We start from the raw sequence: 25889 nt of genomic DNA on the forward strand, positions 1-25889 counted from the left end.
ACAAACATTATACATGACCTGTCACCTAAGTGACGAGAATAGAGTATAACCAGCGCGTCGGTGGTGTAAAGGTTAGCATGGTTGCCTTCCAAGCAGCCGATCCGGGTTCGATTCCCGGCTGACGCATGTCATTTTGTTAATAACGAGCATAAAAGAGAACATATCAGCGTCTTTGTTTTATTTCTCTTTTGGATATCTAGCACCCCTCAGTCACAAGTTTCAATACTTCTCTTCACTGTGCATGATTTTGATTTCATATGTAGGACGGCCATAAGCATTGCACTAATTCCGAAGACAGGCACGATAGCTTAGTTGGTAGAGTATCCGATTCGTTATCCAAGGGTGACCGGTTCGATATTCACTCAGGCCACCTTCGGGACGGCGGTCATGTAACCAACAACTGTCAGATGATGATCATATATTTTAACACTTGTTGCTTTATCTGCCTCAATTGCTTTCACTTTTACATCTCTTTTCGAAACACGTCTTTATATATTCTTTCTTTCTTCTGATTTCTATGTTCCTTCTTCATAATGTGTCTTAGTCCTTTACAGTAATTACCATATATTCGAGAATAATTTTCACATATTTTGACACATATGTGAAAAGCTTTCATCATATTTCATGCACATACGCTTTGGTTTACTTTCTCTTCCTAAAGTAAATGCATCGATTCGTTCTCCTATTAATTAATGTTGTATTTTTTGTATTTCGTCTTTACATAACATTCACGAAACTGTCCGTAGTGAAGGGCCAAACACCACACCCTCCGAACTTCCCAGAGGTCTAAAGCGCTCACCGTTACGGATCACTGCCATCTCACCTCTGTCGGCATGGTTTCGAGTCTCGGGTTCGGCCAATGTTGGGATGAGAGGAAGCTTGCCGGTAGGTTCTCGTGGGTCGGTGGTTCTTTCCAGGGCTTTCCTGGATTCTTCCTCCACCATTTATACTGGCCGCCATGTATAGCCTATCTTGTGCTGAAAATGGCGTCAAACTTTGCAACAACAACGTCAGTAGTGAATACAACGAGATAGTCTATCTAACATGGATGTCTCTTACACATCACAGACAAGCATTATGCATGACATGTCCCCTAAGTGAAGGCAATTCCAAGCAGTCGATCCGGGTTCGATTCCTGGCTGAAACATCGCTTTTTGTCACTGCCCTACTTAAAGCGAACATATCTCCTGCTGGAGATTTTTGAGCAACCCTCAGTCACAAGATTCAATACTTTTCTTCGCTGTGCATCATTATTTTTTGCATATGTATGACGTTCATAAATCTTCCGCTAATTCCAAAGATAGCCGCGATGCTTAGTTGGAAGAGCTTCTGATTCGGTATCAAAAAGGGTACCGGGTTGGATGTTTACTCAGGCAAGCTCCGAACGGCGGCCTCTCTGGGAACTAATTACCTCGTGGTAAATCCAAACAACTTTCACTTTCTTCGCCATAGTGAAGACAATAATATTTTGAAAATGACATTACAGAAAATATTTCCTAACATAGATCAATGGGAACAAACCCAAGGAAAAACAGATACATGTGTTTCCGTCCGGCTGACCGTCCATGTTTTTCTTTGCCGATCAATGAACTTTTTCCCCTGGGCAAAATAAGAAAACTAATTTCGGAAACTGATTGACGCATCTATTTCAGCCGGTTTTGCCCAGTCCTTGAAGCGTTTATATAAATAAATAGATAGTTCATTATAATATATGTCATGTCAAAGAAAACAATCTACCGACTCTACTTTTAAAATCAGTTGAATAGGAAATCTATACATTTTTATAGCTATATATTAAAAACTCAACTTAATAACTAAACAAAATGTTTGCTTATATTTTTATTTGAATGTTGTCTTTGCTCTCATTTTGTATGAGAAACAAAACATTCCAAATCAAAATTATGCTTGGTCAAATTAGTCCAAAAGAAAGTACAATTGCAAACCGGCTAAATCACAATGAATTTCAACTTTTCAGTCTCGCACGTAAATCGCACTGTCCAAATCCTGACAGCTCGCCGCAGGACTTACAAAAAAACCACATCTCTTCATTGATAGGCATGCCTTTTTGAAAATAAAAAGACTAATGCGATACATTGATCAGGAGTCTGCTAATCATAAAGCCATGTAATATCAAATCCAACAAATAATTTTTGCATCAACCAACCTATCCAACTTTAAATTAATTCAGTTAGTCAACTGTCAGTGCCATTTTTATTAGAGAATCAATCACTTGACTAACCAGAGAACTTTTTTCATAAAGAGTCCACATATTTATTGGAACAAGCAAGAGAATCGACGCCGTTCTGCCACCTGTTGTCCTTTTTCAGCAACCATGTATATGGTTTGTTGATGCTACGTTTGCAGATAGAAAAAAGAAAATAATACCCATATTCATGTCATTGAAGTATTTTACTCTGAATCCAGTACAGATATGCACAAGGCAACTAAAATGTATTTTACATATCAATAGACCTATAGCGATGACTACACGATGTTTTTAAGACTGCTTGTAATGAGATGGAGTTATTTAATACAAATGGAGACGAAAAGAAATGGATGTATCTCATGTCTTCATTTCATTTCTCCGTATTAAAAGAGTCATTAATTTATTACTATGTTTAGACACGCATTATGAGAATAGCGACCATCATTTTAAGAGATATCTTGTTGGTCCAGGTAGATGGGCTACGCAACAAACATTATCAAATGACACAACAACAAAAAAATTTGTTATCATGCGATGGAGATCAAGTATAATTTTTTGTCATAAGAATGTCAGTGTTAAATGGAATATTGACACAAACACCTACTTAAATATTCTCAGAAGCAGCCATATAATCCCACATGTATTCATCTATTTTCAAATAATTATCAAAACGAATTATCAAAAGATTATACGAAATTGAAGATTTTGTCTCTTGAGCTGTCGATTTGATAATGAATTCTGGATGAATGGACCATAATCTTTCATTGAATTTACTAAACATTTAATACAAACTGCACTGTCCAACTGCCATGAACCAACAACCGTATAGGATCCTAATTATACATGTTTACGTATCTTGCCTGAGGTCCCTCTGTTAATGGTAATGTCCTCGCTTTTCCATCTCTTTTCAAAGCGATGGTTTGTATCTTTCTTTTTTTCTATATTTTTTCTGTTTCAGTTCTCCCGATTGGTATTGTATACAATTTCTTCTAGCAAAACAAACAACACTATGAATAAAGGAATAAAATAATCCAGATGTGTAACACACTGAAGACATTCTAACATCTATAAATTCAAACTGAAACAAATAACACCAGATAATTTGCGAATATTGTTACTTCACTGATCTCTCACACAGGAATGATTAACGTTATGCATGACCTATTACCTAAGTGACGAGAATAGAGTATCATCAGCGCGTCGGTGGTGTAAAGGTTAGCATGGTTGCCTTCCAAGCAGCCGATCCGGGTTCGATTCCCGGCTGACGCATGTCATTTTGTCAATACCGAGTTTAAAAGCGAACATATCAGCGTCTTTGTTTTTCTTCTCTTTCGGATATTTAGCAACCCTCAGTCACAAGTTTCAATACTTCTCTTCACTGTGCATGATTTTGTTTTTCATATGTAGGACGTTCATAAACCTTCCACTAATTCCGAAGACAGCCACGATAACTTAGTTGATAGAGTTTCTGATTCGGTATCAAAGCGTGTTATTTAATACAAATGGAGATAAAAAGAAATGGATGTATCTCATCTCTTCATTTCCTTTCTCCGTATTAAAAGAATTATTATTTTAGTACTGTGATTAGACACGCATTACGACAATAGCGAGCATCATTTTAAGATATTTCGTGTTGATCCAGGTAGATGGGCTACGCAACAAACATCATATCACACACAAAACCAAAATTTTGTTATAATGTTATGGAGTCTAGTATAATTTTTTTGGCATTAGAATGTCAACGTTAAATGAAATATTGACGCAAATATCTACTTAAATATTATCAGAAGCAGCCATATAATCCCACATGTATTCATCTACTTTCAAATAATAATCTAAACTAATTATCAAAAGATTTTACAAAATTTAAGATTTTGTCTCTTGAGCTATAAATTTGATAATGAATTATGGATGCCTGGACCATAACCTTTCAATGAATTTATTAAACATTTAATACAAAATGCACTGTCAACCTGCCATGAACCAACAGCCTTATAGGATCCAAACGATACATGTTTATGTTTCTTGCTTGAGGTTCTCCTGTTGCTAGTAATGTCCTCACTTTTCCATCTCTTTTCAAAGCGATTGTTTGTATCTTTCTTTTTCTCTATTTCTTCCTAGTTCAGATCTCCCGATTGGTATGGTATACAATTTCTTCTAGCAAACAAAACAGCACTATGAATAAAGAAATAAAATACTCCAGACGGATCACACAATGAAGACACTCTAACATCTATATATTAAAACTGACACAAATGACATCAAAATATTTTTGCAAATATTTTTATTTGACTGTTCTCTTTGAGAATATTTGCAAGGGAAAGATAAATGGATCAATCCAAACTATGCCACGTTGAATTAGTCACTGTAATGACAAACATTATACATGACCTGTCACCTAAGTGACGAGAATAGAGTATAACCAGCGCGTCGGTGGTGTAAAGGTTAGCATGGTTGCCTTCCAAGCAGCCGATCCGGGTTCGATTCCCGGCTGACGCATGTCATTTTGTTAATAACGAGCATAAAAGAGAACATATCAGCGTCTTTGTTTTATTTCTCTTTTGGATATCTAGCACCCCTCAGTCACAAGTTTCAATACTTCTCTTCACTGTGCATGATTTTGATTTCATATGTAGGACGGCCATAAGCATTGCACTAATTCCGAAGACAGGCACGATAGCTTAGTTGGTAGAGTATCCGATTCGTTATCCAAGGGTGACCGGTTCGATATTCACTCAGGCCACCTTCGGGACGGCGGTCATGTAACCAACAACTGTCAGATGATGATCATATATTTTAACACTTGTTGCTTTATCTGCCTCAATTGCTTTCACTTTTACATCTCTTTTCGAAACACGTCTTTATATATTCTTTCTTTCTTCTGATTTCTATGTTCCTTCTTCATAATGTGTCTTAGTCCTTTACAGTAATTACCATATATTCGAGAATAATTTTCACATATTTTGACACATATGTGAAAAGCTTTCATCATATTTCATGCACATACGCTTTGGTTTACTTTCTCTTCCTAAAGTAAATGCATCGATTCGTTCTCCTATTAATTAATGTTGTATTTTTTGTATTTCGTCTTTACATAACATTCACGAAACTGTCCGTAGTGAAGGGCCAAACACCACACCCTCCGAACTTCCCAGAGGTCTAAAGCGCTCACCGTTACGGATCACTGCCATCTCACCTCTGTCGGCATGGTTTCGAGTCTCGGGTTCGGCCAATGTTGGGATGAGAGGAAGCTTGCCGGTAGGTTCTCGTGGGTCGGTGGTTCTTTCCAGGGCTTTCCTGGATTCTTCCTCCACCATTTATACTGGCCGCCATGTATAGCCTATCTTGTGCTGAAAATGGCGTCAAACTTTGCAACAACAACGTCAGTAGTGAATACAACGAGATAGTCTATCTAACATGGATGTCTCTTACACATCACAGACAAGCATTATGCATGACATGTCCCCTAAGTGAAGGCAATTCCAAGCAGTCGATCCGGGTTCGATTCCTGGCTGAAACATCGCTTTTTGTCACTGCCCTACTTAAAGCGAACATATCTCCTGCTGGAGATTTTTGAGCAACCCTCAGTCACAAGATTCAATACTTTTCTTCGCTGTGCATCATTATTTTTTGCATATGTATGACGTTCATAAATCTTCCGCTAATTCCAAAGATAGCCGCGATGCTTAGTTGGAAGAGCTTCTGATTCGGTATCAAAAAGGGTACCGGGTTGGATGTTTACTCAGGCAAGCTCCGAACGGCGGCCTCTCTGGGAACTAATTACCTCGTGGTAAATCCAAACAACTTTCACTTTCTTCGCCATAGTGAAGACAATAATATTTTGAAAATGACATTACAGAAAATATTTCCTAACATAGATCAATGGGAACAAACCCAAGGAAAAACAGATACATGTGTTTCCGTCCGGCTGACCGTCCATGTTTTTCTTTGCCGATCAATGAACTTTTTCCCCTGGGCAAAATAAGAAAACTAATTTCGGAAACTGATTGACGCATCTATTTCAGCCGGTTTTGCCCAGTCCTTGAAGCGTTTATATAAATAAATAGATAGTTCATTATAATATATGTCATGTCAAAGAAAACAATCTACCGACTCTACTTTTAAAATCAGTTGAATAGGAAATCTATACATTTTTATAGCTATATATTAAAAACTCAACTTAATAACTAAACAAAATGTTTGCTTATATTTTTATTTGAATGTTGTCTTTGCTCTCATTTTGTATGAGAAACAAAACATTCCAAATCAAAATTATGCTTGGTCAAATTAGTCCAAAAGAAAGTACAATTGCAAACCGGCTAAATCACAATGAATTTCAACTTTTCAGTCTCGCACGTAAATCGCACTGTCCAAATCCTGACAGCTCGCCGCAGGACTTACAAAAAAACCACATCTCTTCATTGATAGGCATGCCTTTTTGAAAATAAAAAGACTAATGCGATACATTGATCAGGAGTCTGCTAATCATAAAGCCATGTAATATCAAATCCAACAAATAATTTTTGCATCAACCAACCTATCCAACTTTAAATTAATTCAGTTAGTCAACTGTCAGTGCCATTTTTATTAGAGAATCAATCACTTGACTAACCAGAGAACTTTTTTCATAAAGAGTCCACATATTTATTGGAACAAGCAAGAGAATCGACGCCGTTCTGCCACCTGTTGTCCTTTTTCAGCAACCATGTATATGGTTTGTTGATGCTACGTTTGCAGATAGAAAAAAGAAAATAATACCCATATTCATGTCATTGAAGTATTTTACTCTGAATCCAGTACAGATATGCACAAGGCAACTAAAATGTATTTTACATATCAATAGACCTATAGCGATGACTACACGATGTTTTTAAGACTGCTTGTAATGAGATGGAGTTATTTAATACAAATGGAGACGAAAAGAAATGGATGTATCTCATGTCTTCATTTCATTTCTCCGTATTAAAAGAGTCATTAATTTATTACTATGTTTAGACACGCATTATGAGAATAGCGACCATCATTTTAAGAGATATCTTGTTGGTCCAGGTAGATGGGCTACGCAACAAACATTATCAAATGACACAACAACAAAAAAATTTGTTATCATGCGATGGAGATCAAGTATAATTTTTTGTCATAAGAATGTCAGTGTTAAATGGAATATTGACACAAACACCTACTTAAATATTCTCAGAAGCAGCCATATAATCCCACATGTATTCATCTATTTTCAAATAATTATCAAAACGAATTATCAAAAGATTATACGAAATTGAAGATTTTGTCTCTTGAGCTGTCGATTTGATAATGAATTCTGGATGAATGGACCATAATCTTTCATTGAATTTACTAAACATTTAATACAAACTGCACTGTCCAACTGCCATGAACCAACAACCGTATAGGATCCTAATTATACATGTTTACGTATCTTGCCTGAGGTCCCTCTGTTAATGGTAATGTCCTCGCTTTTCCATCTCTTTTCAAAGCGATGGTTTGTATCTTTCTTTTTTTCTATATTTTTTCTGTTTCAGTTCTCCCGATTGGTATTGTATACAATTTCTTCTAGCAAAACAAACAACACTATGAATAAAGGAATAAAATAATCCAGATGTGTAACACACTGAAGACATTCTAACATCTATAAATTCAAACTGAAACAAATAACACCAGATAATTTGCGAATATTGTTACTTCACTGATCTCTCACACAGGAATGATTAACGTTATGCATGACCTATTACCTAAGTGACGAGAATAGAGTATCATCAGCGCGTCGGTGGTGTAAAGGTTAGCATGGTTGCCTTCCAAGCAGCCGATCCGGGTTCGATTCCCGGCTGACGCATGTCATTTTGTCAATACCGAGTTTAAAAGCGAACATATCAGCGTCTTTGTTTTTCTTCTCTTTCGGATATTTAGCAACCCTCAGTCACAAGTTTCAATACTTCTCTTCACTGTGCATGATTTTGTTTTTCATATGTAGGACGTTCATAAACCTTCCACTAATTCCGAAGACAGCCACGATAACTTAGTTGATAGAGTTTCTGATTCGGTATCAAAGCGTGTTATTTAATACAAATGGAGATAAAAAGAAATGGATGTATCTCATCTCTTCATTTCCTTTCTCCGTATTAAAAGAATTATTATTTTAGTACTGTGATTAGACACGCATTACGACAATAGCGAGCATCATTTTAAGATATTTCGTGTTGATCCAGGTAGATGGGCTACGCAACAAACATCATATCACACACAAAACCAAAATTTTGTTATAATGTTATGGAGTCTAGTATAATTTTTTTGGCATTAGAATGTCAACGTTAAATGAAATATTGACGCAAATATCTACTTAAATATTATCAGAAGCAGCCATATAATCCCACATGTATTCATCTACTTTCAAATAATAATCTAAACTAATTATCAAAAGATTTTACAAAATTTAAGATTTTGTCTCTTGAGCTATAAATTTGATAATGAATTATGGATGCCTGGACCATAACCTTTCAATGAATTTATTAAACATTTAATACAAAATGCACTGTCAACCTGCCATGAACCAACAGCCTTATAGGATCCAAACGATACATGTTTATGTTTCTTGCTTGAGGTTCTCCTGTTGCTAGTAATGTCCTCACTTTTCCATCTCTTTTCAAAGCGATTGTTTGTATCTTTCTTTTTCTCTATTTCTTCCTAGTTCAGATCTCCCGATTGGTATGGTATACAATTTCTTCTAGCAAACAAAACAGCACTATGAATAAAGAAATAAAATACTCCAGACGGATCACACAATGAAGACACTCTAACATCTATATATTAAAACTGACACAAATGACATCAAAATATTTTTGCAAATATTTTTATTTGACTGTTCTCTTTGAGAATATTTGCAAGGGAAAGATAAATGGATCAATCCAAACTATGCCACGTTGAATTAGTCACTGTAATGACAAACATTATACATGACCTGTCACCTAAGTGACGAGAATAGAGTATAACCAGCGCGTCGGTGGTGTAAAGGTTAGCATGGTTGCCTTCCAAGCAGCCGATCCGGGTTCGATTCCCGGCTGACGCATGTCATTTTGTTAATAACGAGCATAAAAGAGAACATATCAGCGTCTTTGTTTTATTTCTCTTTTGGATATCTAGCACCCCTCAGTCACAAGTTTCAATACTTCTCTTCACTGTGCATGATTTTGATTTCATATGTAGGACGGCCATAAGCATTGCACTAATTCCGAAGACAGGCACGATAGCTTAGTTGGTAGAGTATCCGATTCGTTATCCAAGGGTGACCGGTTCGATATTCACTCAGGCCACCTTCGGGACGGCGGTCATGTAACCAACAACTGTCAGATGATGATCATATATTTTAACACTTGTTGCTTTATCTGCCTCAATTGCTTTCACTTTTACATCTCTTTTCGAAACACGTCTTTATATATTCTTTCTTTCTTCTGATTTCTATGTTCCTTCTTCATAATGTGTCTTAGTCCTTTACAGTAATTACCATATATTCGAGAATAATTTTCACATATTTTGACACATATGTGAAAAGCTTTCATCATATTTCATGCACATACGCTTTGGTTTACTTTCTCTTCCTAAAGTAAATGCATCGATTCGTTCTCCTATTAATTAATGTTGTATTTTTTGTATTTCGTCTTTACATAACATTCACGAAACTGTCCGTAGTGAAGGGCCAAACACCACACCCTCCGAACTTCCCAGAGGTCTAAAGCGCTCACCGTTACGGATCACTGCCATCTCACCTCTGTCGGCATGGTTTCGAGTCTCGGGTTCGGCCAATGTTGGGATGAGAGGAAGCTTGCCGGTAGGTTCTCGTGGGTCGGTGGTTCTTTCCAGGGCTTTCCTGGATTCTTCCTCCACCATTTATACTGGCCGCCATGTATAGCCTATCTTGTGCTGAAAATGGCGTCAAACTTTGCAACAACAACGTCAGTAGTGAATACAACGAGATAGTCTATCTAACATGGATGTCTCTTACACATCACAGACAAGCATTATGCATGACATGTCCCCTAAGTGAAGGCAATTCCAAGCAGTCGATCCGGGTTCGATTCCTGGCTGAAACATCGCTTTTTGTCACTGCCCTACTTAAAGCGAACATATCTCCTGCTGGAGATTTTTGAGCAACCCTCAGTCACAAGATTCAATACTTTTCTTCGCTGTGCATCATTATTTTTTGCATATGTATGACGTTCATAAATCTTCCGCTAATTCCAAAGATAGCCGCGATGCTTAGTTGGAAGAGCTTCTGATTCGGTATCAAAAAGGGTACCGGGTTGGATGTTTACTCAGGCAAGCTCCGAACGGCGGCCTCTCTGGGAACTAATTACCTCGTGGTAAATCCAAACAACTTTCACTTTCTTCGCCATAGTGAAGACAATAATATTTTGAAAATGACATTACAGAAAATATTTCCTAACATAGATCAATGGGAACAAACCCAAGGAAAAACAGATACATGTGTTTCCGTCCGGCTGACCGTCCATGTTTTTCTTTGCCGATCAATGAACTTTTTCCCCTGGGCAAAATAAGAAAACTAATTTCGGAAACTGATTGACGCATCTATTTCAGCCGGTTTTGCCCAGTCCTTGAAGCGTTTATATAAATAAATAGATAGTTCATTATAATATATGTCATGTCAAAGAAAACAATCTACCGACTCTACTTTTAAAATCAGTTGAATAGGAAATCTATACATTTTTATAGCTATATATTAAAAACTCAACTTAATAACTAAACAAAATGTTTGCTTATATTTTTATTTGAATGTTGTCTTTGCTCTCATTTTGTATGAGAAACAAAACATTCCAAATCAAAATTATGCTTGGTCAAATTAGTCCAAAAGAAAGTACAATTGCAAACCGGCTAAATCACAATGAATTTCAACTTTTCAGTCTCGCACGTAAATCGCACTGTCCAAATCCTGACAGCTCGCCGCAGGACTTACAAAAAAACCACATCTCTTCATTGATAGGCATGCCTTTTTGAAAATAAAAAGACTAATGCGATACATTGATCAGGAGTCTGCTAATCATAAAGCCATGTAATATCAAATCCAACAAATAATTTTTGCATCAACCAACCTATCCAACTTTAAATTAATTCAGTTAGTCAACTGTCAGTGCCATTTTTATTAGAGAATCAATCACTTGACTAACCAGAGAACTTTTTTCATAAAGAGTCCACATATTTATTGGAACAAGCAAGAGAATCGACGCCGTTCTGCCACCTGTTGTCCTTTTTCAGCAACCATGTATATGGTTTGTTGATGCTACGTTTGCAGATAGAAAAAAGAAAATAATACCCATATTCATGTCATTGAAGTATTTTACTCTGAATCCAGTACAGATATGCACAAGGCAACTAAAATGTATTTTACATATCAATAGACCTATAGCGATGACTACACGATGTTTTTAAGACTGCTTGTAATGAGATGGAGTTATTTAATACAAATGGAGACGAAAAGAAATGGATGTATCTCATGTCTTCATTTCATTTCTCCGTATTAAAAGAGTCATTAATTTATTACTATGTTTAGACACGCATTATGAGAATAGCGACCATCATTTTAAGAGATATCTTGTTGGTCCAGGTAGATGGGCTACGCAACAAACATTATCAAATGACACAACAACAAAAAAATTTGTTATCATGCGATGGAGATCAAGTATAATTTTTTGTCATAAGAATGTCAGTGTTAAATGGAATATTGACACAAACACCTACTTAAATATTCTCAGAAGCAGCCATATAATCCCACATGTATTCATCTATTTTCAAATAATTATCAAAACGAATTATCAAAAGATTATACGAAATTGAAGATTTTGTCTCTTGAGCTGTCGATTTGATAATGAATTCTGGATGAATGGACCATAATCTTTCATTGAATTTACTAAACATTTAATACAAACTGCACTGTCCAACTGCCATGAACCAACAACCGTATAGGATCCTAATTATACATGTTTACGTATCTTGCCTGAGGTCCCTCTGTTAATGGTAATGTCCTCGCTTTTCCATCTCTTTTCAAAGCGATGGTTTGTATCTTTCTTTTTTTCTATATTTTTTCTGTTTCAGTTCTCCCGATTGGTATTGTATACAATTTCTTCTAGCAAAACAAACAACACTATGAATAAAGGAATAAAATAATCCAGATGTGTAACACACTGAAGACATTCTAACATCTATAAATTCAAACTGAAACAAATAACACCAGATAATTTGCGAATATTGTTACTTCACTGATCTCTCACACAGGAATGATTAACGTTATGCATGACCTATTACCTAAGTGACGAGAATAGAGTATCATCAGCGCGTCGGTGGTGTAAAGGTTAGCATGGTTGCCTTCCAAGCAGCCGATCCGGGTTCGATTCCCGGCTGACGCATGTCATTTTGTCAATACCGAGTTTAAAAGCGAACATATCAGCGTCTTTGTTTTTCTTCTCTTTCGGATATTTAGCAACCCTCAGTCACAAGTTTCAATACTTCTCTTCACTGTGCATGATTTTGTTTTTCATATGTAGGACGTTCATAAACCTTCCACTAATTCCGAAGACAGCCACGATAACTTAGTTGATAGAGTTTCTGATTCGGTATCAAAGCGTGTTATTTAATACAAATGGAGATAAAAAGAAATGGATGTATCTCATCTCTTCATTTCCTTTCTCCGTATTAAAAGAATTATTATTTTAGTACTGTGATTAGACACGCATTACGACAATAGCGAGCATCATTTTAAGATATTTCGTGTTGATCCAGGTAGATGGGCTACGCAACAAACATCATATCACACACAAAACCAAAATTTTGTTATAATGTTATGGAGTCTAGTATAATTTTTTTGGCATTAGAATGTCAACGTTAAATGAAATATTGACGCAAATATCTACTTAAATATTATCAGAAGCAGCCATATAATCCCACATGTATTCATCTACTTTCAAATAATAATCTAAACTAATTATCAAAAGATTTTACAAAATTTAAGATTTTGTCTCTTGAGCTATAAATTTGATAATGAATTATGGATGCCTGGACCATAACCTTTCAATGAATTTATTAAACATTTAATACAAAATGCACTGTCAACCTGCCATGAACCAACAGCCTTATAGGATCCAAACGATACATGTTTATGTTTCTTGCTTGAGGTTCTCCTGTTGCTAGTAATGTCCTCACTTTTCCATCTCTTTTCAAAGCGATTGTTTGTATCTTTCTTTTTCTCTATTTCTTCCTAGTTCAGATCTCCCGATTGGTATGGTATACAATTTCTTCTAGCAAACAAAACAGCACTATGAATAAAGAAATAAAATACTCCAGACGGATCACACAATGAAGACACTCTAACATCTATATATTAAAACTGACACAAATGACATCAAAATATTTTTGCAAATATTTTTATTTGACTGTTCTCTTTGAGAATATTTGCAAGGGAAAGATAAATGGATCAATCCAAACTATGCCACGTTGAATTAGTCACTGTAATGACAAACATTATACATGACCTGTCACCTAAGTGACGAGAATAAAGTATAACCAGCGCGTCGGTGGTGTAAAGGTTAGCATGGTTGCCTTCCAAGCAGCCGATCCGGGTTCGATTCCCGGCTGACGCATGTCATTTTGTTAATAACGAGCATAAAAGAGAACATATCAGCGTCTTTGTTTTATTTCTCTTTTGGATATCTAGCACCCCTCAGTCACAAGTTTCAATACTTCTCTTCACTGTGCATGATTTTGATTTCATATGTAGGACGGCCATAAGCATTGCACTAATTCCGAAGACAGGCACGATAGCTTAGTTGGTAGAGTATCCGATTCGTTATCCAAGGGTGACCGGTTCGATATTCACTCAGGCCACCTTCGGGACGGCGGTCATGTAACCAACAACTGTCAGATGATGATCATATATTTTAACACTTGTTGCTTTATCTGCCTCAATTGCTTTCACTTTTACATCTCTTTTCGAAACACGTCTTTATATATTCTTTCTTTCTTCTGATTTCTATGTTCCTTCTTCATAATGTGTCTTAGTCCTTTACAGTAATTACCATATATTCGAGAATAATTTTCACATATTTTGACACATATGTGAAAAGCTTTCATCATATTTCATGCACATACGCTTTGGTTTACTTTCTCTTCCTAAAGTAAATGCATCGATTCGTTCTCCTATTAATTAATGTTGTATTTTTTGTATTTCGTCTTTACATAACATTCACGAAACTGTCCGTAGTGAAGGGCCAAACACCACACCCTCCGAACTTCCCAGAGGTCTAAAGCGCTCACCGTTACGGATCACTGCCATCTCACCTCTGTCGGCATGGTTTCGAGTCTCGGGTTCGGCCAATGTTGGGATGAGAGGAAGCTTGCCGGTAGGTTCTCGTGGGTCGGTGGTTCTTTCCAGGGCTTTCCTGGATTCTTCCTCCACCATTTATACTGGCCGCCATGTATAGCCTATCTTGTGCTGAAAATGGCGTCAAACTTTGCAACAACAACGTCAGTAGTGAATACAACGAGATAGTCTATCTAACATGGATGTCTCTTACACATCACAGACAAGCATTATGCATGACATGTCCCCTAAGTGAAGGCAATTCCAAGCAGTCGATCCGGGTTCGATTCCTGGCTGAAACATCGCTTTTTGTCACTGCCCTACTTAAAGCGAACATATCTCCTGCTGGAGATTTTTGAGCAACCCTCAGTCACAAGATTCAATACTTTTCTTCGCTGTGCATCATTATTTTTTGCATATGTATGACGTTCATAAATCTTCCGCTAATTCCAAAGATAGCCGCGATGCTTAGTTGGAAGAGCTTCTGATTCGGTATCAAAAAGGGTACCGGGTTGGATGTTTACTCAGGCAAGCTCCGAACGGCGGCCTCTCTGGGAACTAATTACCTCGTGGTAAATCCAAACAACTTTCACTTTCTTCGCCATAGTGAAGACAATAATATTTTGAAAATGACATTACAGAAAATATTTCCTAACATAGATCAATGGGAACAAACCCAAGGAAAAACAGATACATGTGTTTCCGTCCGGCTGACCGTCCATGTTTTTCTTTGCCGATCAATGAACTTTTTCCCCTGGGCAAAATAAGAAAACTAATTTCGGAAACTGATTGACGCATCTATTTCAGCCGGTTTTGCCCAGTCCTTGAAGCGTTTATATAAATAAATAGATAGTTCATTATAATATATGTCATGTCAAAGAAAACAATCTACCGACTCTACTTTTAAAATCAGTTGAATAGGAAATCTATACATTTTTATAGCTATATATTAAAAACTCAACTTAATAACTAAACAAAATGTTTGCTTATATTTTTATTTGAATGTTGTCTTTGCTCTCATTTTGTATGAGAAACAAAACATTCCAAATCAAAATTATGCTTGGTCAAATTAGTCCAAAAGAAAGTACAATTGCAAACCGGCTAAATCACAATGAATTTCAACTTTTCAGTCTCGCACGTAAATCGCACTGTCCAAATCCTGACAGCTCGCCGCAGGACTTACAAAAAAACCACATCTCTTCATTGATAGGCATGCCTTTTTGAAAATAAAAAGACTAATGCGATACATTGATCAGGAGTCTGCTAATCATAAAGCCATGTAATATCAAATCCAACAAATAATTTTTGCATCAACCAACCTATCCAACTTTAAATTAATTCAGTTAGTCAACTGTCAGTGCCATTTTTATTAGAGAATCAATCACTTGACTAACCAGAGAACTTTTTTCATAAAGAGTCCACATATTTATTGGAACAAGCAAGAGAATCGACGCCGTTCTGCCACCTGTTGTCCTTTTTCAGCAACCATGTATATGGTTTGTTGATGCTACGTTTGCAGATAGAAAAAAGAAAATAATACCCATATTCATGTCATTGAAGTATTTTACTCTGAATCCAGTACAGATATGCACAAGGCAACTAAAATGTATTTTACATATCAATAGACCTATAGCGATGACTACACGATGTTTTTAAGACTGCTTGTAATGAGATGGAGTTATTTAATACAAATGGAGACGAAAAGAAATGGATGTATCTCATGTCTTCATTTCATTTCTCCGTATTAAAAGAGTCATTAATTTATTACTATGTTTAGACACGCATTATGAGAATAGCGACCATCATTTTAAGAGATATCTTGTTGGTCCAGGTAGATGGGCTACGCAACAAACATTATCAAATGACACAACAACAAAAAAATTTGTTATCATGCGATGGAGATCAAGTATAATTTTTTGTCATAAGAATGTCAGTGTTAAATGGAATATTGACACAAACACCTACTTAAATATTCTCAGAAGCAGCCATATAATCCCACATGTATTCATCTATTTTCAAATAATTATCAAAACGAATTATCAAAAGATTATACGAAATTGAAGATTTTGTCTCTTGAGCTGTCGATTTGATAATGAATTCTGGATGAATGGACCATAATCTTTCATTGAATTTACTAAACATTTAATACAAACTGCACTGTCCAACTGCCATGAACCAACAACCGTATAGGATCCTAATTATACATGTTTACGTATCTTGCCTGAGGTCCCTCTGTTAATGGTAATGTCCTCGCTTTTCCATCTCTTTTCAAAGCGATGGTTTGTATCTTTCTTTTTTTCTATATTTTTTCTGTTTCAGTTCTCCCGATTGGTATTGTATACAATTTCTTCTAGCAAAACAAACAACACTATGAATAAAGGAATAAAATAATCCAGATGTGTAACACACTGAAGACATTCTAACATCTATAAATTCAAACTGAAACAAATAACACCAGATAATTTGCGAATATTGTTACTTCACTGATCTCTCACACAGGAATGATTAACGTTATGCATGACCTATTACCTAAGTGACGAGAATAGAGTATCATCAGCGCGTCGGTGGTGTAAAGGTTAGCATGGTTGCCTTCCAAGCAGCCGATCCGGGTTCGATTCCCGGCTGACGCATGTCATTTTGTCAATACCGAGTTTAAAAGCGAACATATCAGCGTCTTTGTTTTTCTTCTCTTTCGGATATTTAGCAACCCTCAGTCACAAGTTTCAATACTTCTCTTCACTGTGCATGATTTTGTTTTTCATATGTAGGACGTTCATAAACCTTCCACTAATTCCGAAGACAGCCACGATAACTTAGTTGATAGAGTTTCTGATTCGGTATCAAAGCGTGTTATTTAATACAAATGGAGATAAAAAGAAATGGATGTATCTCATCTCTTCATTTCCTTTCTCCGTATTAAAAGAATTATTATTTTAGTACTGTGATTAGACACGCATTACGACAATAGCGAGCATCATTTTAAGATATTTCGTGTTGATCCAGGTAGATGGGCTACGCAACAAACATCATATCACACACAAAACCAAAATTTTGTTATAATGTTATGGAGTCTAGTATAATTTTTTTGGCATTAGAATGTCAACGTTAAATGAAATATTGACGCAAATATCTACTTAAATATTATCAGAAGCAGCCATATAATCCCACATGTATTCATCTACTTTCAAATAATAATCTAAACTAATTATCAAAAGATTTTACAAAATTTAAGATTTTGTCTCTTGAGCTATAAATTTGATAATGAATTATGGATGCCTGGACCATAACCTTTCAATGAATTTATTAAACATTTAATACAAAATGCACTGTCAACCTGCCATGAACCAACAGCCTTATAGGATCCAAACGATACATGTTTATGTTTCTTGCTTGAGGTTCTCCTGTTGCTAGTAATGTCCTCACTTTTCCATCTCTTTTCAAAGCGATTGTTTGTATCTTTCTTTTTCTCTATTTCTTCCTAGTTCAGATCTCCCGATTGGTATGGTATACAATTTCTTCTAGCAAACAAAACAGCACTATGAATAAAGAAATAAAATACTCCAGACGGATCACACAATGAAGACACTCTAACATCTATATATTAAAACTGACACAAATGACATCAAAATATTTTTGCAAATATTTTTATTTGACTGTTCTCTTTGAGAATATTTGCAAGGGAAAGATAAATGGATCAATCCAAACTATGCCACGTTGAATTAGTCACTGTAATGACAAACATTATACATGACCTGTCACCTAAGTGACGAGAATAGAGTATAACCAGCGCGTCGATGGTGTAAAGGTTAGCATGGTTGCCTTCCAAGCAGCCGATCCGGGTTCGATTCCCGGCTGACGCATGTCATTTTGTTAATAACGAGCATAAAAGAGAACATATCAGCGTCTTTGTTTTATTTCTCTTTTGGATATCTAGCACCCCTCAGTCACAAGTTTCAATACTTCTCTTCACTGTGCATGATTTTGATTTCATATGTAGGACGGCCATAAGCATTGCACTAATTCCGAAGACAGGCACGATAGCTTAGTTGGTAGAGTATCCGATTCGTTATCCAAGGGTGACCGGTTCGATATTCACTCAGGCCACCTTCGGGACGGCGGTCATGTAACCAACAACTGTCAGATGATGATCATATATTTTAACACTTGTTGCTTTATCTGCCTCAATTGCTTTCACTTTTACATCTCTTTTCGAAACACGTCTTTATATATTCTTTCTTTCTTCTGATTTCTATGTTCCTTCTTCATAATGTGTCTTAGTCCTTTACAGTAATTACCATATATTCGAGAATAATTTTCACATATTTTGACACATATGTGAAAAGCTTTCATCATATTTCATGCACATACGCTTTGGTTTACTTTCTCTTCCTAAAGTAAATGCATCGATTCGTTCTCCTATTAATTAATGTTGTATTTTTTGTATTTCGTCTTTACATAACATTCACGAAACTGTCCGTAGTGAAGGGCCAAACACCACACCCTCCGAACTTCCCAGAGGTCTAAAGCGCTCACCGTTACGGATCACTGCCATCTCACCTCTGTCGGCATGGTTTCGAGTCTCGGGTTCGGCCAATGTTGGGATGAGAGGAAGCTTGCCGGTAGGTTCTCGTGGGTCGGTGGTTCTTTCCAGGGCTTTCCTGGATTCTTCCTCCACCATTTATACTGGCCGCCATGTATAGCCTATCTTGTGCTGAAAATGGCGTCAAACTTTGCAACAACAACGTCAGTAGTGAATACAACGAGATAGTCTATCTAACATGGATGTCTCTTACACATCACAGACAAGCATTATGCATGACATGTCCCCTAAGTGAAGGCAATTCCAAGCAGTCGATCCGGGTTCGATTCCTGGCTGAAACATCGCTTTTTGTCACTGCCCTACTTAAAGCGAACATATCTCCTGCTGGAGATTTTTGAGCAACCCTCAGTCACAAGATTCAATACTTTTCTTCGCTGTGCATCATTATTTTTTGCATATGTATGACGTTCATAAATCTTCCGCTAATTCCAAAGATAGCCGCGATGCTTAGTTGGAAGAGCTTCTGATTCGGTATCAAAAAGGGTACCGGGTTGGATGTTTACTCAGGCAAGCTCCGAACGGCGGCCTCTCTGGGAACTAATTACCTCGTGGTAAATCCAAACAACTTTCACTTTCTTCGCCATAGTGAAGACAATAATATTTTGAAAATGACATTACAGAAAATATTTCCTAACATAGATCAATGGGAACAAACCCAAGGAAAAACAGATACATGTGTTTCCGTCCGGCTGACCGTCCATGTTTTTCTTTGCCGATCAATGAACTTTTTCCCCTGGGCAAAATAAGAAAACTAATTTCGGAAACTGATTGACGCATCTATTTCAGCCGGTTTTGCCCAGTCCTTGAAGCGTTTATATAAATAAATAGATAGTTCATTATAATATATGTCATGTCAAAGAAAACAATCTACCGACTCTACTTTTAAAATCAGTTGAATAGGAAATCTATACATTTTTATAGCTATATATTAAAAACTCAACTTAATAACTAAACAAAATGTTTGCTTATATTTTTATTTGAATGTTGTCTTTGCTCTCATTTTGTATGAGAAACAAAACATTCCAAATCAAAATTATGCTTGGTCAAATTAGTCCAAAAGAAAGTACAATTGCAAACCGGCTAAATCACAATGAATTTCAACTTTTCAGTCTCGCACGTAAATCGCACTGTCCAAATCCTGACAGCTCGCCGCAGGACTTACAAAAAAACCACATCTCTTCATTGATAGGCATGCCTTTTTGAAAATAAAAAGACTAATGCGATACATTGATCAGGAGTCTGCTAATCATAAAGCCATGTAATATCAAATCCAACAAATAATTTTTGCATCAACCAACCTATCCAACTTTAAATTAATTCAGTTAGTCAACTGTCAGTGCCATTTTTATTAGAGAATCAATCACTTGACTAACCAGAGAACTTTTTTCATAAAGAGTCCACATATTTATTGGAACAAGCAAGAGAATCGACGCCGTTCTGCCACCTGTTGTCCTTTTTCAGCAACCATGTATATGGTTTGTTGATGCTACGTTTGCAGATAGAAAAAAGAAAATAATACCCATATTCATGTCATTGAAGTATTTTACTCTGAATCCAGTACAGATATGCACAAGGCAACTAAAATGTATTTTACATATCAATAGACCTATAGCGATGACTACACGATGTTTTTAAGACTGCTTGTAATGAGATGGAGTTATTTAATACAAATGGAGACGAAAAGAAATGGATGTATCTCATGTCTTCATTTCATTTCTCCGTATTAAAAGAGTCATTAATTTATTACTATGTTTAGACACGCATTATGAGAATAGCGACCATCATTTTAAGAGATATCTTGTTGGTCCAGGTAGATGGGCTACGCAACAAACATTATCAAATGACACAACAACAAAAAAATTTGTTATCATGCGATGGAGATCAAGTATAATTTTTTGTCATAAGAATGTCAGTGTTAAATGGAATATTGACACAAACACCTACTTAAATATTCTCAGAAGCAGCCATATAATCCCACATGTATTCATCTATTTTCAAATAATTATCAAAACGAATTATCAAAAGATTATACGAAATTGAAGATTTTGTCTCTTGAGCTGTCGATTTGATAATGAATTCTGGATGAATGGACCATAATCTTTCATTGAATTTACTAAACATTTAATACAAACTGCACTGTCCAACTGCCATGAACCAACAACCGTATAGGATCCTAATTATACATGTTTACGTATCTTGCCTGAGGTCCCTCTGTTAATGGTAATGTCCTCGCTTTTCCATCTCTTTTCAAAGCGATGGTTTGTATCTTTCTTTTTTTCTATATTTTTTCTGTTTCAGTTCTCCCGATTGGTATTGTATACAATTTCTTCTAGCAAAACAAACAACACTATGAATAAAGGAATAAAATAATCCAGATGTGTAACACACTGAAGACATTCTAACATCTATAAATTCAAACTGAAACAAATAACACCAGATAATTTGCGAATATTGTTACTTCACTGATCTCTCACACAGGAATGATTAACGTTATGCATGACCTATTACCTAAGTGACGAGAATAGAGTATCATCAGCGCGTCGGTGGTGTAAAGGTTAGCATGGTTGCCTTCCAAGCAGCCGATCCGGGTTCGATTCCCGGCTGACGCATGTCATTTTGTCAATACCGAGTTTAAAAGCGAACATATCAGCGTCTTTGTTTTTCTTCTCTTTCGGATATTTAGCAACCCTCAGTCACAAGTTTCAATACTTCTCTTCACTGTGCATGATTTTGTTTTTCATATGTAGGACGTTCATAAACCTTCCACTAATTCCGAAGACAGCCACGATAACTTAGTTGATAGAGTTTCTGATTCGGTATCAAAGCGTGTTATTTAATACAAATGGAGATAAAAAGAAATGGATGTATCTCATCTCTTCATTTCCTTTCTCCGTATTAAAAGAATTATTATTTTAGTACTGTGATTAGACACGCATTACGACAATAGCGAGCATCATTTTAAGATATTTCGTGTTGATCCAGGTAGATGGGCTACGCAACAAACATCATATCACACACAAAACCAAAATTTTGTTATAATGTTATGGAGTCTAGTATAATTTTTTTGGCATTAGAATGTCAACGTTAAATGAAATATTGACGCAAATATCTACTTAAATATTATCAGAAGCAGCCATATAATCCCACATGTATTCATCTACTTTCAAATAATAATCTAAACTAATTATCAAAAGATTTTACAAAATTTAAGATTTTGTCTCTTGAGCTATAAATTTGATAATGAATTATGGATGCCTGGACCATAACCTTTCAATGAATTTATTAAACATTTAATACAAAATGCACTGTCAACCTGCCATGAACCAACAGCCTTATAGGATCCAAACGATACATGTTTATGTTTCTTGCTTGAGGTTCTCCTGTTGCTAGTAATGTCCTCACTTTTCCATCTCTTTTCAAAGCGATTGTTTGTATCTTTCTTTTTCTCTATTTCTTCCTAGTTCAGATCTCCCGATTGGTATGGTATACAATTTCTTCTAGCAAACAAAACAGCACTATGAATAAAGAAATAAAATACTCCAGACGGATCACACAATGAAGACACTCTAACATCTATATATTAAAACTGACACAAATGACATCAAAATATTTTTGCAAATATTTTTATTTGACTGTTCTCTTTGAGAATATTTGCAAGGGAAAGATAAATGGATCAATCCAAACTATGCCACGTTGAATTAGTCACTGTAATGACAAACATTATACATGACCTGTCACCTAAGTGACGAGAATAGAGTATAACCAGCGCGTCGGTGGTGTAAAGGTTAGCATGGTTGCCTTCCAAGCAGCCGATCCGGGTTCGATTCCCGGCTGACGCATGTCATTTTGTTAATAACGAGCATAAAAGAGAACATATCAGCGTCTTTGTTTTATTTCTCTTTTGGATATCTAGCACCCCTCAGTCACAAGTTTCAATACTTCTCTTCACTGTGCATGATTTTGATTTCATATGTAGGACGGCCATAAGCATTGCACTAATTCCGAAGACAGGCACGATAGCTTAGTTGGTAGAGTATCCGATTCGTTATCCAAGGGTGACCGGTTCGATATTCACTCAGGCCACCTTCGGGACGGCGGTCATGTAACCAACAACTGTCAGATGATGATCATATATTTTAACACTTGTTGCTTTATCTGCCTCAATTGCTTTCACTTTTACATCTCTTTTCGAAACACGTCTTTATATATTCTTTCTTTCTTCTGATTTCTATGTTCCTTCTTCATAATGTGTCTTAGTCCTTTACAGTAATTACCATATATTCGAGAATAATTTTCACATATTTTGACACATATGTGAAAAGCTTTCATCATATTTCATGCACATACGCTTTGGTTTACTTTCTCTTCCTAAAGTAAATGCATCGATTCGTTCTCCTATTAATTAATGTTGTATTTTTTGTATTTCGTCTTTACATAACATTCACGAAACTGTCCGTAGTGAAGGGCCAAACACCACACCCTCCGAACTTCCCAGAGGTCTAAAGCGCTCACCGTTACGGATCACTGCCATCTCACCTCTGTCGGCATGGTTTCGAGTCTCGGGTTCGGCCAATGTTGGGATGAGAGGAAGCTTGCCGGTAGGTTCTCGTGGGTCGGTGGTTCTTTCCAGGGCTTTCCTGGATTCTTCCTCCACCATTTATACTGGCCGCCATGTATAGCCTATCTTGTGCTGAAAATGGCGTCAAACTTTGCAACAACAACGTCAGTAGTGAATACAACGAGATAGTCTATCTAACATGGATGTCTCTTACACATCACAGACAAGCATTATGCATGACATGTCCCCTAAGTGAAGGCAATTCCAAGCAGTCGATCCGGGTTCGATTCCTGGCTGAAACATCGCTTTTTGTCACTGCCCTACTTAAAGCGAACATATCTCCTGCTGGAGATTTTTGAGCAACCCTCAGTCACAAGATTCAATACTTTTCTTCGCTGTGCATCATTATTTTTTGCATATGTATGACGTTCATAAATCTTCCGCTAATTCCAAAGATAGCCGCGATGCTTAGTTGGAAGAGCTTCTGATTCGGTATCAAAAAGGGTACCGGGTTGGATGTTTACTCAGGCAAGCTCCGAACGGCGGCCTCTCTGGGAACTAATTACCTCGTGGTAAATCCAAACAACTTTCACTTTCTTCGCCATAGTGAAGACAATAATATTTTGAAAATGACATTACAGAAAATATTTCCTAACATAGATCAATGGGAACAAACCCAAGGAAAAACAGATACATGTGTTTCCGTCCGGCTGACCGTCCATGTTTTTCTTTGCCGATCAATGAACTTTTTCCCCTGGGCAAAATAAGAAAACTAATTTCGGAAACTGATTGACGCATCTATTTCAGCCGGTTTTGCCCAGTCCTTGAAGCGTTTATATAAATAAATAGATAGTTCATTATAATATATGTCATGTCAAAGAAAACAATCTACCGACTCTACTTTTAAAATCAGTTGAATAGGAAATCTATACATTTTTATAGCTATATATTAAAAACTCAACTTAATAACTAAACAAAATGTTTGCTTATATTTTTATTTGAATGTTGTCTTTGCTCTCATTTTGTATGAGAAACAAAACATTCCAAATCAAAATTATGCTTGGTCAAATTAGTCCAAAAGAAAGTACAATTGCAAACCGGCTAAATCACAATGAATTTCAACTTTTCAGTCTCGCACGTAAATCGCACTGTCCAAATCCTGACAGCTCGCCGCAGGACTTACAAAAAAACCACATCTCTTCATTGATAGGCATGCCTTTTTGAAAATAAAAAGACTAATGCGATACATTGATCAGGAGTCTGCTAATCATAAAGCCATGTAATATCAAATCCAACAAATAATTTTTGCATCAACCAACCTATCCAACTTTAAATTAATTCAGTTAGTCAACTGTCAGTGCCATTTTTATTAGAGAATCAATCACTTGACTAACCAGAGAACTTTTTTCATAAAGAGTCCACATATTTATTGGAACAAGCAAGAGAATCGACGCCGTTCTGCCACCTGTTGTCCTTTTTCAGCAACCATGTATATGGTTTGTTGATGCTACGTTTGCAGATAGAAAAAAGAAAATAATACCCATATTCATGTCATTGAAGTATTTTACTCTGAATCCAGTACAGATATGCACAAGGCAACTAAAATGTATTTTACATATCAATAGACCTATAGCGATGACTACACGATGTTTTTAAGACTGCTTGTAATGAGATGGAGTTATTTAATACAAATGGAGACGAAAAGAAATGGATGTATCTCATGTCTTCATTTCATTTCTCCGTATTAAAAGAGTCATTAATTTATTACTATGTTTAGACACGCATTATGAGAATAGCGACCATCATTTTAAGAGATATCTTGTTGGTCCAGGTAGATGGGCTACGCAACAAACATTATCAAATGACACAACAACAAAAAAATTTGTTATCATGCGATGGAGATCAAGTATAATTTTTTGTCATAAGAATGTCAGTGTTAAATGGAATATTGACACAAACACCTACTTAAATATTCTCAGAAGCAGCCATATAATCCCACATGTATTCATCTATTTTCAAATAATTATCAAAACGAATTATCAAAAGATTATACGAAATTGAAGATTTTGTCTCTTGAGCTGTCGATTTGATAATGAATTCTGGATGAATGGACCATAATCTTTCATTGAATTTACTAAACATTTAATAC

The 25889-nt window shown here is 36.2% G+C and overlaps 10 non-coding genes across 10 annotated transcripts; all 10 read left to right on the forward strand.

Moving 5' to 3' along the window:
- The first annotated feature begins 54 nt into the window (after nucleotides 1-54).
- Nucleotides 55-126, forward strand: Trnag-ucc (transfer RNA glycine (anticodon UCC)). Its single transcript has one exon. It is a non-coding gene; the product is annotated as a tRNA-Gly (tRNA).
- Nucleotides 127-3403: 3277 nt separating this feature from the next.
- On the forward strand, nucleotides 3404-3475 carry Trnag-ucc (transfer RNA glycine (anticodon UCC)). Its single transcript has one exon. It is a non-coding gene; the product is annotated as a tRNA-Gly (tRNA).
- Nucleotides 3476-4633: 1158 nt separating this feature from the next.
- Trnag-ucc (transfer RNA glycine (anticodon UCC)) lies at nucleotides 4634-4705 on the forward strand. Its single transcript has one exon. It is a non-coding gene; the product is annotated as a tRNA-Gly (tRNA).
- Nucleotides 4706-7982: 3277 nt separating this feature from the next.
- Trnag-ucc (transfer RNA glycine (anticodon UCC)) lies at nucleotides 7983-8054 on the forward strand. The gene has a single exon. It is a non-coding gene; the product is annotated as a tRNA-Gly (tRNA).
- Nucleotides 8055-9212: 1158 nt separating this feature from the next.
- Nucleotides 9213-9284, forward strand: Trnag-ucc (transfer RNA glycine (anticodon UCC)). Its single transcript has one exon. It is a non-coding gene; the product is annotated as a tRNA-Gly (tRNA).
- Nucleotides 9285-12561: 3277 nt separating this feature from the next.
- On the forward strand, nucleotides 12562-12633 carry Trnag-ucc (transfer RNA glycine (anticodon UCC)). Its single transcript has one exon. It is a non-coding gene; the product is annotated as a tRNA-Gly (tRNA).
- Nucleotides 12634-13791: 1158 nt separating this feature from the next.
- On the forward strand, nucleotides 13792-13863 carry Trnag-ucc (transfer RNA glycine (anticodon UCC)). Its single transcript has one exon. It is a non-coding gene; the product is annotated as a tRNA-Gly (tRNA).
- Nucleotides 13864-17140: 3277 nt separating this feature from the next.
- On the forward strand, nucleotides 17141-17212 carry Trnag-ucc (transfer RNA glycine (anticodon UCC)). Its single transcript has one exon. It is a non-coding gene; the product is annotated as a tRNA-Gly (tRNA).
- A 4507-nt stretch (nucleotides 17213-21719) lies between these two features.
- Trnag-ucc (transfer RNA glycine (anticodon UCC)) lies at nucleotides 21720-21791 on the forward strand. The gene has a single exon. It is a non-coding gene; the product is annotated as a tRNA-Gly (tRNA).
- Nucleotides 21792-22949: 1158 nt separating this feature from the next.
- Trnag-ucc (transfer RNA glycine (anticodon UCC)) lies at nucleotides 22950-23021 on the forward strand. Its single transcript has one exon. It is a non-coding gene; the product is annotated as a tRNA-Gly (tRNA).
- Nucleotides 23022-25889: the final 2868 nt, after the last annotated feature.

Source organism: Sinohyriopsis cumingii, unplaced genomic scaffold (assembly GCF_028554795.1).
Source record: "Sinohyriopsis cumingii isolate HCF-2022 unplaced genomic scaffold, ASM2855479v2 utg001752l, whole genome shotgun sequence".
Taxonomy (NCBI): domain Eukaryota; kingdom Metazoa; phylum Mollusca; class Bivalvia; order Unionida; family Unionidae; genus Sinohyriopsis; species Sinohyriopsis cumingii.